The sequence below is a fragment of the Canis aureus genome, chromosome 28, assembly GCF_053574225.1.
Source record: "Canis aureus isolate CA01 chromosome 28, VMU_Caureus_v.1.0, whole genome shotgun sequence".
Classification (NCBI taxonomy): domain Eukaryota; kingdom Metazoa; phylum Chordata; class Mammalia; order Carnivora; family Canidae; genus Canis; species Canis aureus.
The window spans coordinates 33,732,267-33,750,223 of record NC_135638.1 but is presented as its reverse complement, the minus strand read 5'-3'; the positions used below and the strand labels follow the sequence as shown (position 1 = coordinate 33,750,223).

The following is a 17,957-nucleotide window of genomic DNA, read 5'->3' as shown; positions in this document are numbered from 1 at the left end:
CCCCCAACATTGACCTATTTTCTGACAGAATTTAGAATTCCTGCTGTTCAACATTATGAGGTGGAAACATCTCGCCTCTCAGGGTGCGTGTCCAGCTCGCCAATGAGCATGCCTTTAGACTGCCGGCAATGACATGGTAACCTTAAGCACTGAGACTTTCCACTCGGGCACAGATTGAATGTTGTGATTATTACTACTGGTAGAGGCTGGTGATGAACCTACAAAGAGTAGCAAAAGAATAATTGATGAAAGGAAGTTTCTTCTCAGTTTAATCAAAGAAGAAAATGGTTCTGCTCACAAGAACAAGGCATAAGAAACTTCTTTTGGAATACTGGCATTGTTAGAATGGAAGTCTCCAGGGTTGCTTTGCTATGGCTCAGCGATTTTGATGGGGGGAATTTAAGCTCCTCCTGGGAAAACAGAAGTTAAGTTTATTAGAAAGTTATATTTAGTAAGTTATACACATCATATAAATATTAAGGCTAAAGTCATATTTCATATTCCCTGGCTATACATTGAACCTCATGACATCCAGCCATCCTCTGCTGTGCTCACCCCACAGTGTCCTTCTGTATAATCAGCCTATGACTTTAGTCAATGTGTAGTAGGGTCATACTTAGACTTCATCTTGATTCATCAGGAAATGTTCTGTGGTGAAGTTAAAACAATAGCAACAGAGAGCAAGACTGTGTCTTGGCCCAACTCAGCTACTGACTGGTTATAATTCGTGGGATGAATCCTCAACTTTCTATGAATCTCATTTTATCACTAAAAATTGAGGAAAGTAAGAATTTTTGTGTTCCCTCAAAGGTTTTTTTTTGGGGGGGAGGGTGTTGTTTTTTAAAGATGTATTTACTTTTAGAGAGAGGAGGGAGAGAGAGAGAGAGAGAGAGAGGGACAGAGAGAGCAGGAGAAGGAGGGGTGGAGAGAGAGGGAGAGAGACTACCAAGCAGATTTGCACTGAGCACCGAGCCAGATGCAGGGCTCAATCCCACAACCCCGAGATCCTGGTTGAGCCAAAACCAAGAGTCAGACACTTAACCACCTGCACCCAAAATGTCATTATTTCAGGCATCCCAAAATGTTTTTGACAATCTATCAAAATAAGCAAATGCCATACAATATTCAAGTATTTCTGTTGTCATTGTAATGGGCATCAAGAATGAAGATCTGAATGGTAAATGAAAATAGGGGACGTGAGGAAAACAAAGCCATTTTTCTCCCCATCCCTTAGCCTTGACATTTCAAGTCCAAACAATTGAAATTACTTGCTATGCTCCATTTTCCTTCTCCCCTCCAATTCTGACTTCCTGCTCTCCCAGGACCACACACCAGAGCCACCTCAGCAGCACGAGTTTCCTAGCTGATCTCCCCATGACCCTCAAATCACCATGTTAAAAGCCTGACATTTATCATCCCCCTGACCTTTTCCTGCTTAGAAGCTTGCTTGGACTCCACTTGGCCTGCCCAGAAAAATGTCCAAACATTATCTTAAGTCATTTTGTAAAATCAATCTGCCTAAGTCCAATAAAAGTGTTCCTTAATTCCTTTCATATGATAGATTTGCCAAGAATCAGAATCATCTTTTTCAGGGTTTCCTGTTGCTCTTTTTTTAAATACAGAATATGCATAAAGTTAATATGCAGTTCAACAGGGCCAAGTTTAGTCTTGAGCTTTGGATTCAATTTCTGTAAACTGTCTTCCCATGCTTTGCAGAAGCATTTGCTCTGAGGAAAGTCATGATTGTGATTTAATATCTCTTAACCACATCTTTACCCAAGTAATTTCTCATAGTAGTCACCAAATTCAAGATGAATCATCAATTTTGTAATCCTAACTGGGACAACTGGGCACTTTTCCTTTTCAAGAAGAAATTGAGGGAGCTTTTAATGCAGCGATTACTATTTATTGCCAAACATTGTACTTTTTTTGCTAAAAAATTAACATGCTTAGTAGAAAACAAAAAATTGCATTATTAGACCCTAACCAAGAAATTTAGCCCTTTCTGCAATTGCCTTGATAATAATTTCTTTCCTAAAATGATAGCTTGGAGGTGTTTCTCTTCTGGATGTTTATTTCTCAAAGCAATTTTCTGGACAAAATGAAGTGGAGCATTGCCCCCAGCCCTTTTGCCAGTTACATTAAGTGAAAATGACAGTGTTTATTAACCCTCTGGCCTCTCTCACGGTTGTCCTTTCTGAATCAATTGTCATGATTTACAGAGAAGAGTACCATCCTGATTTTCCTTTTTTCCTCTGATTACACTTTCAGCACTAGTGGAAGCTTTCCTTGGTGGGAGATGACATTGTCTCAAATACCTACCAAGACTAAGATCATTCAGGATTAATATCATAATATATAAACCCAACTTCTTCCTCCTGTCCACCAGAAGCAGTAAATTTTTAAAAACAGAGAAAATTTTAGTTTCTTCCCTTCAATGCCCTGCTTGTATAGATTTACACCAACACCTTTATCTACATCCTGGAGAAAATGATTTCCCTTTTAATGACATTTCAAAATTTTGAAACAGCTCATTTTCTTTCTTTCTTTTTCTTTTTTTTTTTTAAAGATTTCATCTATTTAATCATGAGACACACACAGAGAGGCAGAGATATAGACAGAGGGAGAAGTAGGCTCCCTGCAGGGAGCCCAATCCTGGATTCGATCCCAGGACCCCAGGATCATGACCTGAGCCAAAGGCAGATGCTCAACCACTGAGCCACCCAAGCATCTGAACAACTCATTTTCTAATTAAGTCTGAATAGGCTCATCAAAACACAACTGGCCTTATGATGAATTTGGATTTTTGCTTTTTGTTTGTTTGTTTTCAAATTATTTTCATTTAAGTGCATGGGATTCCTTTATGGGATGGAATGGAAGGTAGAAATTAGTGTTTTGCTTCTTGCTCTTGCTAGAATTGGTTTTAAAAGTGTTTTCATGGCTGAAGACTAATGTGATATGTAAGCTCAGGTCCTCTGAGAAACAGAATGAGACATACCAGATATTTATTGAGGAATGCCTTGACAGAGAAAGAGAGAGAAAAAGGAGTAGATAAGAGGAGTGATGCGGGTATGACACCCCTAAAGAAAGGGAAAAGGAAGTAAGAATGGGTCAGAGAAGCATCCTATGCAGTACTTTTCTGTGGAAGTTTCAGCCAGGCTGATACGGAGCCCTGGGCAAAGAATGCTGGATAGAGGCATCCAGTGTCAGGAGGAAAGATGGGACTTAGGCACCCCATTATGTTCAGGTGTTTGTCAGGATTTGTCAGGAGAGTATGGCTTTGGCATGAACACCATAGTAGATCTGAAAGTGTGACAGCCAATGACACACTTTCCAGTAGGTTCTTTTGGAGGAAAAGCTAAGTGGCATATCTCCACGGCCATCCCATGTGCCAGGAAAGGTCACGTGCTATGGCTATCAATTTGAATTAATACAAGATGTTTCAGTAATATTCTTCCTTAAGGATGTGAGGGCGATCTGGCTGCGACATCTGTCACCCCATTGATCGCCAGGGTTGATTCGGCTGATCTGGCTGGCTAGGCGGGTGTCCCCTTCCTCCCTCACTGCTCCATGTGCGTCTCTCCCGAAGCTGCGCGCTCGGTCGAAGAGGACGACCATCCCCAATAGAGGAGGACCGTTCTTCGGTCAAGGGTATACGAGTAGCTGCGCTCCCCTGCTAGAACCTCCAAACAAGCTCTCAAGTAATATTCTTCCTTCATTAGTTAAACATGTCCACCATTGAAAGGCTCTAAGGAATAAACTCAACTTGGCTTAGAGTAAATGATTTTTTGTTCAAGTATTTAAATTATGTTTCAACAGAAATGAAATCTCAAGCTGAGCAGACAGATTCATGAACTTGTAGCACATTGACTTTTAGAACATTAAATAAAAAAATCCATGACATTTATTGAACGTCCTCTTTATGTTCCAATGTGTGCATGTACTTGGTATTATGTAATATTTGTTTCATCATATAATTTTATTGCACTGGGATTTCAGTTGTTGGGGTACACTTAGACAAATAACTATCATGATTTGGGCTATTCAGACACTCAGAATAGATCAGGAATGCAAAAGTTGAAGAAACAGAGATAAAACGAGGCTGATTTTAGGGTGCGTGGTGGACGGGAGGAAAGTCCAGGAGGAACTCATTTGCTACAGCTGAGAACAGAGTGTTGTTGAGTTACAGGCCAGGGTCTAATTGTAGGAATTGAGCTACCAAGTCAGAGAAGAAACAATAGCAAAATCAATCTAATGTGATTCTGTTCAGAAACAGGATCCACCTCAGTGTCTGCACCCGTGGCGACTAGGCTGTCCCTTCCCAGAATGTCAGAGGAAAGGAAGGGGAAGATGAGAGGAGTCAACATATCATCGCATAACTGAACAGAGCTATCCATTAGGCTGGGACCAAAAAAAAAAAAATGTAGATGAAATATGTCTTACTGATTCTTAAGTTCAGCCTTTATTTTTTACAAGGCAACTATAAATAATTTGACAAGCCAAATTCTACTCATCGTAAACACCTCAGCTTATTTTCACTGGCGTTGAACACTCTGTTCCAACTGTCACAGCAATGAATAATGTATCACATATACGAGTTATATGCCTGGTAAGAAGGCCAGATACGCAGAGTAGGAGGGACTGTGTGGGAGTCTCATTGTGATGCCTTTTTCCAGACATCCAAAAGGTAGGACAGAAATGGTTTTCCCTAACAGCAGAGATGCAAAGGAGGTTAGATGTGTGGAGTCCTTAGGGAAACTTACACAGATGAGAGGATGCTGCAGAAGTAATCTTTGGTAAAATTTGGAGACTGGGCACAGGGATTAAGCTGGTAGGTTTCCTCTTAAGTTATGGACTGTCCACTCAGAATTTTAAACTTCTCTTTTATTCTACTTTGGCTTGAGATTCTGGTCCAGTAAGAGTCAAGTTAGAGTCTTGAAAACCAAGCAGTTAAAGTTAACTGAAGTTTCAAACAAAAACACAGGAAGGGCACCTGGGTGGTATAGTCGGTTAAGCTTGGTTTCGGCTCAGGTCATTATTTCATGGATCGTGGGATCCAGCCCCACATGAGGCTCTGCACTTAACACGGAGTCAGCTTGTGGATTTTCTCCCTCTGCCTCTGCACCTCCCCCTACTCATGCTCTCTCTAAAATAAAGAAATAAACAAAAGCACAGGAGTTAAGTTTACCTTCTGAAGTGGCATAACTGAAGAGATTTCACTCATTTTCTGGGTGATCTCTGAAAAAAAGAAAGAGGACATATCTCTGTGGTGAAAGCATAAGGTACTTTTACTGAGAGACTAACAAAGACAGCATAATTATGCCCAATAGCTAATTTTCAAAAAAAAAAAAAAGAAAGAAAGAACGGAAGATCTATGTATAAAATTAATGTTTTCATAAAGTTAAAACACAAATAAGATGAATCTTGATCTATTTAATTCCAATCAAACATGTTATGGTAAAAACCAATATAAAACAGACCCACAACAAAACAAGTTACCTACTAGGAGAAAGAACTACCAGATACTTATCAGCCCTTATCATTAACTAGAGATGAAACCCAGAAACCCCAGTGATTTAAATAAGAAGGGGATTGCCATATCTGCAGCATTAAAACTGCAGCATCATCCGTTCTCACAATGATATGCTTTTAGTTTTTAAAATAACCTTGACAACTTAGGGTTGCTTTAAATCTTTGTAGTTAGTTATTAAAATAGAAAGGAAATACTGATGGAAAGAAATCTGTGGTGCTGCAAACTAAGGATATGACTCTGGTGTAAAAGATGAGAAGGCCACTTGAAAAGAAATAGAAACAATGACATTATGGCCTTAGGTTTAAATATAGCCTTTTCTTTCAATTCCTTGGCATTCTATGTTCCATGTGTAGCACGGCTTGTATAACATAATTTACTTTCATTCCATACAGTAGCATCTGTTGGCATCTTACTGGGAAAACCTCAAAATCAAAAAAAGCTTAAAAGTGAATTAAACTGAGCAATAATGAATAGCTGTCTGCTATTTTATTTTTCTAATACAGACTTTGCAAAACTTTCAAAAAGAATCATTTAAAACTCTGAGTGGGGGGCACCTGGGTGGCTCAGTCAGTTGAGCGTCTGACTCTTGGTCTCAGCTTATGTCACGAGCTCAGTGTGGCGAGATCGACCCATATGTCAGGCTCTGTGCTCAGTGGGGAATCTGTTTAGGATTATCTCTTCCTCTGTCCTTCCTCAACCTCTCCCCCACCACCCCCCCACCACCACTCTCTCTTTTTCTCTCTAATAAGTAAATCTTAAAAAAAAAAAAAAAAAAAAAAAAACCTCTGAGTGGGTGATGAAAAACTTATTTTCGGTTGTTTTAGGTTATAACTGGGTGGCAAAGCCCACTTTAGCCAAGGGTAAATCAACAACTGGTAGAGGTAGTTTCCAGTTGGCTACCAGGGTCCTGCTTCTTTGCTGGGCAGAGGTGCCACTATTTATTTCAAGCATCTTTTGAAAGTGCCCACTTACACCAATTTTCCTAACATTATTTCAATATTTCTGAAAGAGAAGAAAAAATTTGAAGAGAGCCATTTTAGATACACAAATCTCTACTATCTGGTAGATATTTTGCTAATAATAATACAAGAAATCCAAGCCCCTCAGATGGAAAAACAAAATGCAATTTGATTAGCATAAAAAAACTTATAGTGTGCCATCTTACAAGGTTAGCTACAGTTAGGAATGGAAGCATGGGACAGAAAAGAATTACACCATCTTCTCACTGTGTTACTAGCCATGCAATCAGGGGAAACTGCTCAACCTCACTCTTGGACTGATCAGCTTCCAAGTGCTGGGAAGTTTAAAGTGGCATAGTCTATGCAAGTCCTTGGCTCGGCAGCTATCAGTCATTCCTCCCCAGATTTATTCATTCATTCATCTCTCTCTCTCTTTCTTTCTCTCCCTCTCTCTCCATGTCTGGAATAAAGCAAATGTCTTCATTTTTAAGGGGAAAAACAAAGCATAGAAACAGAAAGTACAGATTAATGGCTTTACCATACAATTTTTTAAATGAGAATTAAAACGTTTGTGAGCACTTACAGAGAATGTGGAATCAACATGAGTTCATTAAGAAAATTATGCCCAATAATTTCATCTTTTTTTTCTTTTCTAAATAAAAAGGAGTGGAGGAGGGGAATAACTTACTGCTATTTCTGGCAATATGGCAGACTGGATAAACAGAAAACTTCTCCTAGGATAAAATGCCTAAAAATACTTGATTTAATTTAAAAAACATAGAGTGTCCTTTTAAAGCTTGGTTCAGCTGAAAGTAAAGGAAGCTGAACAATGCACACCAGAAAGCAGATTGCACATGGCTCAGGGGGAGGGGAGAAGTGTGGGGGTGTCAGGTAAAAGCTATGTTTGTCTGGGGATATCAGCCTGTGTTTCCTGGCCTGACCTGGTCTGTAAGAAGCAAGCATGGTTCCAGAGGAAGCCTAGGACCTAAGCGTGGAAAGGGGTCTGATCAGATATGCCACATGCCTGCCTTGGGACTCTGGAGAGAGATAAAGAAGTCCCTTAATCATAAGCCAGACATACATGATATGCAGTCAGAATCCCAATTGCTTATGTGGCCTGAAAGTCCCCTAACTGAAAATCTAATTTAAAGTGACTAGTTCGATGGTGCTCCCAGGTGCCAGCAGAATACAAAATTTCTCACTGGGAACTACTCGGCACATTTAGCACAGGAATTCTCAAAGATAAAGATCAAAAACACCTAGAAAATGCAACAGTGAAAAAGATATCAGATTTTAAGACATCAAAGGATTGATATCTTGTAATAAATCAAGCAAAAGATGCTCAAATCCTTTATGCGAAAAAAAGGTATATAACTTTCTTGAAAGACATATTCGTTCATAGGGAGACTCAGTACAGTAAGGATGTTAATTCTCACCAAACTGATTAATTGAATCAATGAAATTTCCAAGCATAATCCCAGTAGGGTTTTGCATGGAAGTTGAAAAATTGATTCAATTTTATGGAAGAGCAGAGAACCCCATATAGCCAACATATTCTTTAATAAGAAGTCTAAGGCAGTAGCTGGGGTAGAGAGAGGATTTGGCTCCCTAGAAATCAGTAACATAATCAAGACAGTATGATACTGGCGCAGGGCTATGTAAACTGGCCAACATAAAATGATAAAGTCTGGAAAACAGAAGTGCATATATATTGAGCTGATGAGGGAACAGAAGGCAAGCTGAGGACAAAGCACAAGCTGACATCTCACAAACTCCCACCCTCAGTCCCAGGTTGGACATGTGTGACATTTCCTCAGCACTCCTGGCTGCCCTAAAGCTGAGGGAAGGGAAAACAAATGGTTAACTAATGGAGATCACAGTCCAGCAAGACATGGGGGACTCAGTTTATAAATGTCTTAGTGATTCACCAGAAAAAAGCATTCTTATCAATAACCTAACTTCCAGAAGGAAACTCCCAACTATCTTAATGTTAATGCTTTCCTGGGGTCGGGGTAGGGTGGGGGTGGGGGGGAACAACCTTGACTTGACAATGGCAAGGCCTTCAAAGTCTTGTAGGTCCTCTTCAACATTCAAAAGTTCTTTTAAAAACCTTCCTTTCCTTTATGTCCCTCAACACCCAAATAAATAAATATACATTAAATATATAATGTATATTTATTTCTTATATAATTTATATTTATTATATAATATATATATTTATACCAGTCACCCCTCACAACCCCAGGGCATCAGCTCTTTCTGTCTACAGGTCCTGCCCCCATGCCTTAATAGAATCATCTTTCTGCACCAAAGATGTCTCAAGAATTTTTTCTTGGCCTTGGGCTCCAGACCTCACCTACATTCAAAAACTCTCTAGAGCTACAGTGACAGTTCAGTAAAGAAGGAATATAGTATTCAATAAATGGTACTGAGGTGGTGGTTATGTATTAAGAGAATTGAAGAGGATTTCTCAATGATCTGGATTTTAGAGTTTCTTTTAAAGAAGGCAATGCACATTCTAGGGAAAATATTAGTAAACTCAAGAATCTCTGAATTAAGATCATTTATTAAAAGCCATATTAACAAGAATCAAGAAATAAGCCACAAACTGGAACAAAAAAAAAAGGTATTTTTAAGACGTGATTGTTGAAAGATTGATATCCAGAATGGATGAAGAACTCCTAAAAATCAATGCAAAACAACAATCCAATTGAAAGTTAAATAATGCACACAAACAGGCATTTCACAGAGGACAAAACAAGAAAGGCCCATCAACAGATGCTCAGACTCATTAGTAACCAAATTGAAACCACACTGGCAGGCATACATTTTACATCAGCCATGGGGTCCAGATTTAAAACGTGGATGTTTGGCAAGGTTGTAGCTAATGTAGAGGCCGCTTTTAGGCAACCAGCCTGAGCAATGGACACCTGAGTAAGGTAGGAGGACCCATGGCCTCCCCAGCCCAGCACCCCCACTGAAGGCAAACACACCTCTTAGACGCCCACCCTCAAAACATCCATAAGCCCTAGCTGGCTTACTACACCCGGGCACAGTTACCAAAAAAGAACAATTCTACATGTTCTCATACCTCCTCACCTTCCCCCTTAACTACAGCCCCACCCCCGCCCACCACTGCTACCTTGCAGTCTTTTTTTTTTTTTTTTTTTAGATTTTATTTATTTATTCATGAGAGACACAGAGAGAGAGAGGCAGAGACACAGGCAGAGGGAGAAGCAGGCCCCATGCAGGGAGCCCTACGTGGGACTCATCCTGGGACTGGAATCACCCCCTGGGCCAAAGGCAGATGCTCAACCGCTGAGCTACCCAGGTATCACCAGACAGTCTCTTACTGTCCCTCCCACTGCTCCCTTGAGGTGTATTTAATAAATTTCCATCTCCTTTACTCTGCCTCTGGTGAATTCTTTCACTGCCTCTCAAAGCCTGGTATCCACCCTATCAGGTGCCCCACAGATGACAGGAACTTTTAATCTCTGCCTTTAGACTGCAAACTGATACAATTGTTTTTGGAAAGCCTTTTGATAGTACTTAGTAAATTTGAACATAAAAACACACAATTACCGGCAACTCCACTCCCAGTTTCCCTCCTTAGAAAAACTCTTGCACGTATCTAACAGAACACAGATGTAAGTGTTCACAGCATTATGCATAATAGCAAAAAACTGGATACAAGGAAGAAGTTAAACTGATATAAACAATTGTATTGAAAATGCACCAGATGTAGCCAGATACAAGCATTCATGTGAATGGATCTAAAAATATTATGTTAAAGAAGAGAAATTCGTGTAAGAACACATAGGGTATTAAGATTCCCATTTATATAGATTTTGAAAAAGAAAATTTCAACTATTGTTTCTGGATACATACACACATATGTGGCAAAAATGTCAGAAAAGGAAAGTTAATTAAAAACTACGTTTGGGATAGCAATTGCCTCTGGGGGAGGCTGGGAAATAATTATGAAATAGTACACAGAGAACATCAAAGTCCTGACTCTGTTCTATATCTTAAGCTTGAGGGTAGATACGAGTGCCTGTTTATTATTATTTTCAAAGAGTTATATGTTAGCTGCATGTGCTATTGTGATATAATAAGAAATACATATATTTTCATCTGCAACCCCAGGATCCTGGCAGAGCCCACAAAGCCCTTGTAATTTCCTAAGTGCTAACAGAGATGGGAACATCTTTTGTTACAATATTTGGTTTTGACCCCAGTTCCTGATACAGCTCAGAAATTGAACAATAAAGACGAAAGAAGCACATTTCTTTACTCATATCAACCCCTCCTCAACCACATTTGAGTTTATGTTAATGAAGTGGCTCTTAAGAAACTCCTAAGCATGGGGGCTGGTTGCTTGGGGAACCAACCATGTGATCAGAGGGCTGGAACTTTTGGTCCTACCTCCCTCCACTTACAACCTCCAGGAGGGAAGAGGGGCTGGAGATTGAGTTCAGTCACCAATGGTCAGTGATTTCATCAATCTATGTAATGGAACCTTCATAAAAACTCTAACCAAAGGGGTTCAGAGATATTATGGATTGTTGTTCAAGAACACATCGGTTGGCGGGGAATGGGGTGACGGGGTGATGGGCACTGAGGGGGGCACTTGATGGGATGAGCACTGGGTGTTATACCATATGTTGGCAAATCGAACTCCAATTTAAAAATATACATATAAAAAAAAAAGAACACATCCATGGGCTGGGAGGTTGGCGAACCCCAAATCTCCTCTGGAACAGAAGCTCCTGTGTTCACTTGGACCCTTCCAGATCGTACTAGATAGATCTCTTCATCTGGCTCTTCATTTTTATCCTTTAAAACATTTTTTATAATAATAATAAATCAGTAGTAGTAAGCAAACTGTTAACCTGTGTTCTGTGAATCATTCTAGCAAATGATTGAACCTGAGAAGAGGTCGCCGGAAGCCCTGACTTATAGCCAGCGGTCAGAAGTACAGGTGACAACCTGGGACTTGTAATTATTATCTGAATTCAACAGTGGTCTAGTGATATTGAGCCCTCTTCACCCGAGTGGTCTATGCCACCTCCAGGTAGTCATTGCTGTAATTGAACTGTAGGACACCCAGTTGATGTCCACTGAGAATTGGAGGCTTGTTTGGTACAGAAACCCTCACACTGGTGCCAGAAGTAGTGAGTGTAGAGAAATTATGTTTTCTATTAGCATGATTTTTGTTTACAACATTTCACAGTAAATCTTAAGTGCCAAAGGTATAGTACTTAGTGATTTTATTATAGAGTAAAATCTTGACAGTTGGATATATTTATAACTAATGTAATTAACGACCTAAGAATATTTTTTGGAGGTCTCAAATGTGCTGTGGAACTTGGCCCTAGAACTTGAGCTCCTTCTTTTTCATTGCCTGTGTCCAGGTGATCCTGAGACCTTGCACAAGGTCAACATATAAGCCATTGCTGAGCTGATAGCATCCTGAACTAGTACTGCTTATATTCCCTCTATTGGGTGTCTTAGAGTCTAGGACCTAGGGCTCAGTCGGTTAAGCATCTGACTCTTGATTCCAGCTCATGTCATGATCTCAGGGTCAGAAGATCGGGGCTCTGCATCAGGCTCCATCCTCAGCAGGCAGTCTGCCTGAGATTCTCTCATTCTCCCTCTGCCCCCTCCCTCTGCTCATGCTCTCGCTCTCTCTCTAAAATATATAAATAAAATCTTTAAAAAAAAAAAAAACAAAACAGAATATAGGACCAGGCTAATGGAAAAAAGTGAAACAAACTTCAGGGGATGAAGCTTTGAAATCATAGGGGGTGGGGAGATTATTATCATATATATGACAGTGGGCTGCAAATATTTGGAACAGTAAGGAGGTTTCTTCTGCATTGCTCCTGAGAAGGCCTTTGCCCACTTGAAGGAAGCAGACTTCAGCTCATCATGAGAATGAACTTTGCAAAAATTTGAATTATCCAACTAAAATTGAAAATGAGGTGACAAGCTCACTAACTGGGCATGTCTCATTCCTGCTGGCAGCCCCACTGCCCCCAGTTTTCAACCAGACCCTTAAAATTACCGTTAATTATCCCAGAGACTAGGACATTTCTTGAATAGAAAAGCAGAGTCCTCCTATATGTTTGTCATCAGAGTCCCATAAATTACCAGAGGTACACGAATTATCCAGAGCTAGTGAAGATGAGTTAAGTTGATCTAAGATGCTGATCTGCTTTGCTCCTGGAAACAATATCAATTCTTTCCCTTTTTATGAGAATATTTATCCTTGGCTTATATCAGGTTGATTCTTGGTCCCAGTATTCCTATTATATATCTATGTTTTCTGATTGCAATCTGCAAGTGATACTGAAGATTTATTCACTACTGTGTCTACTCCATCCACAGAGTTAGAAAAACTAGATTAGGATCTGCTAAAAAGATGTTGCAGGGGTCAGACAAAAAAGCAAATGCAGCTCTTGAGGAAAGAAGGATGGTAATTTCCAAAAGTCATGCCATTTTGAATATTAGCATGACAAGTAATGCCTATGAACTACTTCGCTGGCTCAGGGGACAGAGATGCCATTACCTCTTACTTCCACGGGTTATTGTTCAAATCCTCTGAACTGTTAGTGGAAAACATAGAATCCTTCTGGAGGCCTTTCCAACTCTAATACACTCAAACTGTCAAGAAAAAAAAAAAAAAAAAAAGCCCTGGGAGTTGATAACTGGTTTGTTGGAGGTGAGGATGGACAGATAACAATCCTGCCTCTAGAGGCAGGCCTCTGATTCTCTGCTGCTTCTTACTGCCACAGGGTGGCGTGTGGTCTTGCAAAAAAACGTGTCCCCCTGTCCGGATGCTCTACGTAGTTGTCAGTGTTGACTCCCACTTAGATCTCTGCCTCTGTAGGTGCCCAGCATCAGCTCTCCAAGTGACCATATCATACCAGGGTCGTTAGACCTTCGGGTGCAGGAGACTCAGTCTTAGGCTATTCTGAAACCAACCCTTATTATCAAATTCTGAAGGCCCTGACCCTGAACCAGAGCTCAGTTGCTCTCTGCCATTTTAAGCACGTGGCCACAGGCACCTGGGTGGCTCAGTTGGTTGAGCATCAGATTCTTTTTTTTTTTTTTTTCAAATATTTTTTTGTAAAATTTATTTATTCATGAGAGACTCACAGAGAGAGGCAGAGATACAGACAGAGTGAAAAGCAGGCTCCCTGTGGGGAGCCCGATGTGAGACTCGATCCCAGGACCCAGGGATCATGCCCTGAGCCAAAGGCAGACACCCAACTTCCTCGCCATCCAGGTGTCCCAAGCATCAGACTATTGATTTCAGCTCAGGTCACGATCTCAGGGTCATGAGATCGAGCCCCATATCAGGCTCTATGCTGAGTGTGGAGCCTGCTTGGGATTCTCTCTCCTTCTCCCTCTATCCCTCTCTCCCACTCTCACAGACACACTTGCTTGCCTGCTCTCTCTCTCTCTCTCTCTCTCTCTCTCAAAAGAACAAAACAAAACAAAAGCATGTGACCCTCTGGCTGTCCTGGTATCTGTTACTACAAGGCCTCCCTAATGAACCCTATAGGTCGTCTGACTTTGAATCTCAGAGAGCATCACTCAGATCCTTTCAGGAAGTACTTGTGCCTCTTTATATCATGCAGAAATTTATCATCTAGCACATCTCCTTCTAAAGCCCCAAAAGGTTTCATTTTATCTTTCCCCAGGTCCAGGAAGCATCTTCACCCATATTTCAGGAGTCTCTCTGAAGCAATTCTTCAAGAAACAAAAATGTCACTCTCAACACAGCATTCAGGCCCTGGCTATCCTGGAAAATAAATGGTCCAGGTGCCTCACTTACTTAGTATCTACCCTACTTCGGGCATAAAGCTCACTATGGCTATAACCCAAATGAACAAGGGGCCTTGTAAAGTACCCTGCTCTCGCTTGAAAGCTAATGAATGCTCTAAAGGTTGGAAGTTGGATTCTGCTCCAAAAGCACTGAAGGGTAAAGTCAATGGTCACTGTAGCTTTCTTGAGCTATATTACCTCTCATGACACTCTGGACATCTCTAAAATTATTTGTTTTTTTTTCTAGTCCAAATCTTCTCATTTTATTTTCCCAACCTTTTATTTCTAGAATTCAAACCTATAGAAGAGTTATAAGAAAGTTTAACGTGATAAAAACCCCTACATCCATCATCTAGATTCACCAATATCTTTGTCTTGCTGATCATTAGTTAATTCCAGACATTGTAATATTTCATGTCCAAATTTGTCAGGATATTTCTCCTAAGAATAAGAATATCCTTCTACATACTACAGGCTATACAATTGTCTCCCTCAGGAAATTACACTGATACGGTATTATTATCTAGGATATGTGCCATGTTCAAATTCCTCCATTTTTAAAAAACTTTTCTTCTGTCCAACCAAGGAGTTTCCGTGTCATGTTTCTTTAGTCTTCTCTATTAAGTAGTTCCTGTTGCTGATATTTTCCCAGCTTAACTTAGATATCATTGAAATACAACATCATGTAAATTTATATACACAAGATGTGGACGTCATACATTTGGAGACCGCAAAATGATTACCACCATAGTATTGCTGACATCTACATTATGTCACACAATTACCATCTCTTGTTTGTGATGAAAACATTTAAAATCTACTTTCTTAGCAATTTTCAATTCTATAATACAGTATTATTAACTATTGTCACCATACTGTACATTACATCCCCAGAACTTATTCATTTTATAACTGGAAGTTTGTATTCTTTGGTTAGTATCTCCCCATTTCCTCCAGCCTCTACCCCTGGTAATCAGTGCTGTACTCTGTTTCTGTGTATTTTGCTTTTCTAGATTCTACATATAAGTGGTGTCATACAGTATTTGTCTTTTTCTAACTTACCTCACTTAGGATAATATCCTCAAAGTCCATCCATGCAGTTGCAAATAGAAGGATATTCTTAGTTCTTGTGGTTGAATAATATTCCATTGTATATATATCACATGCCCTTTATCCATTCACCTGTCAATGGACACACAGGTTATTTCCATATCGTGGTTATTTTGAATAATGTTGCAATGAATACGGGTGTGCATGTTGTCGATATTTTTGAAGAGCTCAGGCCCATTGTTTTGTAGAATGCTCCTTTGGATTTGTCAGATTCTTCTCTCATAATTAGATTCAGATTAGATACTTTTAGCAGTTCTATTATGCTATGTGTGAAACATCCTCTTTAACTATCTTTGTTTCTCCCAAAATACCTTTCTTTAAGGCAGTTTCCACATCTCTGGCTCTCTCCATGGCTACACTATGATTTCTGTGGACTCTGGGCATTTGTCCCTTTGCAAAAATATTATAAGTTATGTTTTATGCTGTGTTGGTATAAAGGTTAACATGATCAGTTTGAGTTGATTATTATATATTCATTAATATTCATTTTTTTCGTCTTATTTGAACAGAAATTAAACTGACAGCCTCCCGGGAGTCCTTGAAACTAAGGCCAGCCCTAAGCATTCTCTTTCTTCCTTGTGTTGTGCTCTCTTTCTCTTTCCCCAAATCTGTAGGCTTACCAGCTCTCCATTTTACCCCTCCTTTACAAGCTACAGACACCCAAGAACATTATTTACCAATACCTAGGGACTGCCTGAAGCCTGGGGTTTCTTCCAAACTAATCCGAGCTGCCATTTATTTAGCACTTACTATGTCCCAAGCCCTCAGCAAAGCACTGAATATCATGTCATTTAATCACCACAAAAGCTCCCATTAGAAGGGTACTATTATCCCTATGATATAGATAGAGCAGCTAACGCTTCTAAAGGCTCAAGTAGCTTGCCCAAACTCTACTATCATAAGAGGTGGGCAGGATTCAGACCAGATCCATCTCACTCCAGGTCGCAGGGCAGCCTCAGCTTTTGCCTGGAACCTGTAAGGGGCTGTGGACCTGGAGCCGGGACAGTGGAGGAAGGAAGAGGGTAGGGCAACGGGAGGCTGTCCTGGTTGTTCTCTCCCCATCTGCAGAGGGGAGGCACTTGAAGCCTGTCCTCTCCTCCATTTACTCGTGCAAGGTGCTTGAACATAGAGAAAGTCCTTAGAGACTCTGGATAAATTTCCATAGGAAAACAGAAAAGCTTTTTGTTCAGCTGAATTCTATCACATAAGCACAACCACTCCCTGCCCCATCTTAGGTTCTGCCTATAAAGCCGTATGCTCTGGCTGACACAATAGACACTAACAGGGCAGGCTCTGAGAGCTTAATGCTTAATAAATGCCTCTTATTGCCAGCACTAAATACAATTTTTTTAGTATGTGCCAACATTCTAAAGTTGTTCTAAAGTTCAAGTTATAAAATGAAAACCTTTTAAATTGAAAAAAAAAAGACAAAGATGATTTAAATACAAACAAATCTATGTCCTTTTAATTTTATTTTAAAGAAATTCATTTAAAAATTTTCTAATGCTCAGTAGAACACTTTGGTCATCATTCAACAGTGTTTTTTGGATAACACGTATTTCTGGACTTGAGGACAGAACATTTGTCAAATTCCCTGCTATCCACAGAATACAAGCTAAGGGTACTGTGCTTCATCTCTCAATAAGAACGAAAGCAAGGAGCTTGATTTTTTTTTTTTTTATTAGGCATGCACCCAGGCTCCCTTAGAAAACAGAGATAAGAGCAGAGCATGTCTTGGTGAGTAATAGAACTCTGTTCATTAGCTGACTGAGGCGGTGGCCAGCAGCCAACACAGCACCAAGTAATAAAAGCAATGGCTGTGTGGGCTGGAGGTAAAGGTGTCTGAAGGGAAGGCTGTGACTAAGTCTCCACTAATCACTGTTTCATCAGTGCCTCACTGTGGAACCTTCCGCAGGCATGCTGAGATTCCCACTCAGACTTCAAGGCATCAGTTCAGAGGATGGGAGTTATGTCGGAAAACCCTTAAATTACACTCCCTTATAACCCCAAGTGTGAAATAAACATGAATCTATACTGATATAAATAAATGACTGAATATACAAAGAATGGAGAGAAGAGATCTCTTTTCCTTATAGAAGAATTCCAAATACGACCCCCCATTCCAGACAATGGAGCTTAATTCCCCCATATCCATCCTCCTGGATAGGTTGGACATAGTGACTTGTTTCCAAATAATAGAGTAGGGAAGGGGAAAAGGGTAACTTTACAGGAGACAGACCTGGGAATACTTGCTTAGCCAAGTGTAGGTTCCCATCGCCAGGGATGTCACATGAATGTCATGGACTCCCTGATAAAAGTGACAAGAATGGGACTTCAGCTTTGTGGTACTCATCTGAAACCCAGAGTATCAGTCTCATCATGAGGAAGACCTCAGGACAGACCAGATTGTCTGGATCCCTGACCAGCTCTCCTTAAGACTGTGAAGGTCCCAAAAGACAAGGAAAAGCCTGAGACCCTGTCACACACCCAAGGAAGCTCAGCAGATGTGAGGACTAAATGCA

The 17,957-nt window shown here is 40.2% G+C and overlaps 1 long non-coding RNA gene across 2 annotated transcripts in view; it reads right to left on the bottom strand.

Annotated features, from left to right (window-relative positions):
- Positions 1-252: 252 nt before the first annotated feature.
- The window catches only part of LOC144300241 (uncharacterized), a 33,941-nt gene continuing 16,236 nt past the window's right edge, over positions 253-17,957 (bottom strand). Inside the window, exons 4-6 of one of the 2 annotated variants that reach the window (XR_013366831.1) lie at positions 15,388-15,507; positions 5,189-5,238; positions 253-410 (exon numbers count right to left, since the gene is read on the bottom strand). This is a non-coding gene — a long non-coding RNA (uncharacterized LOC144300241). The remainder of the gene's footprint in view (positions 411-5,188; positions 5,239-15,387; positions 15,508-17,957) is intronic. The other variant, XR_013366830.1, reaches the window with a different exon arrangement.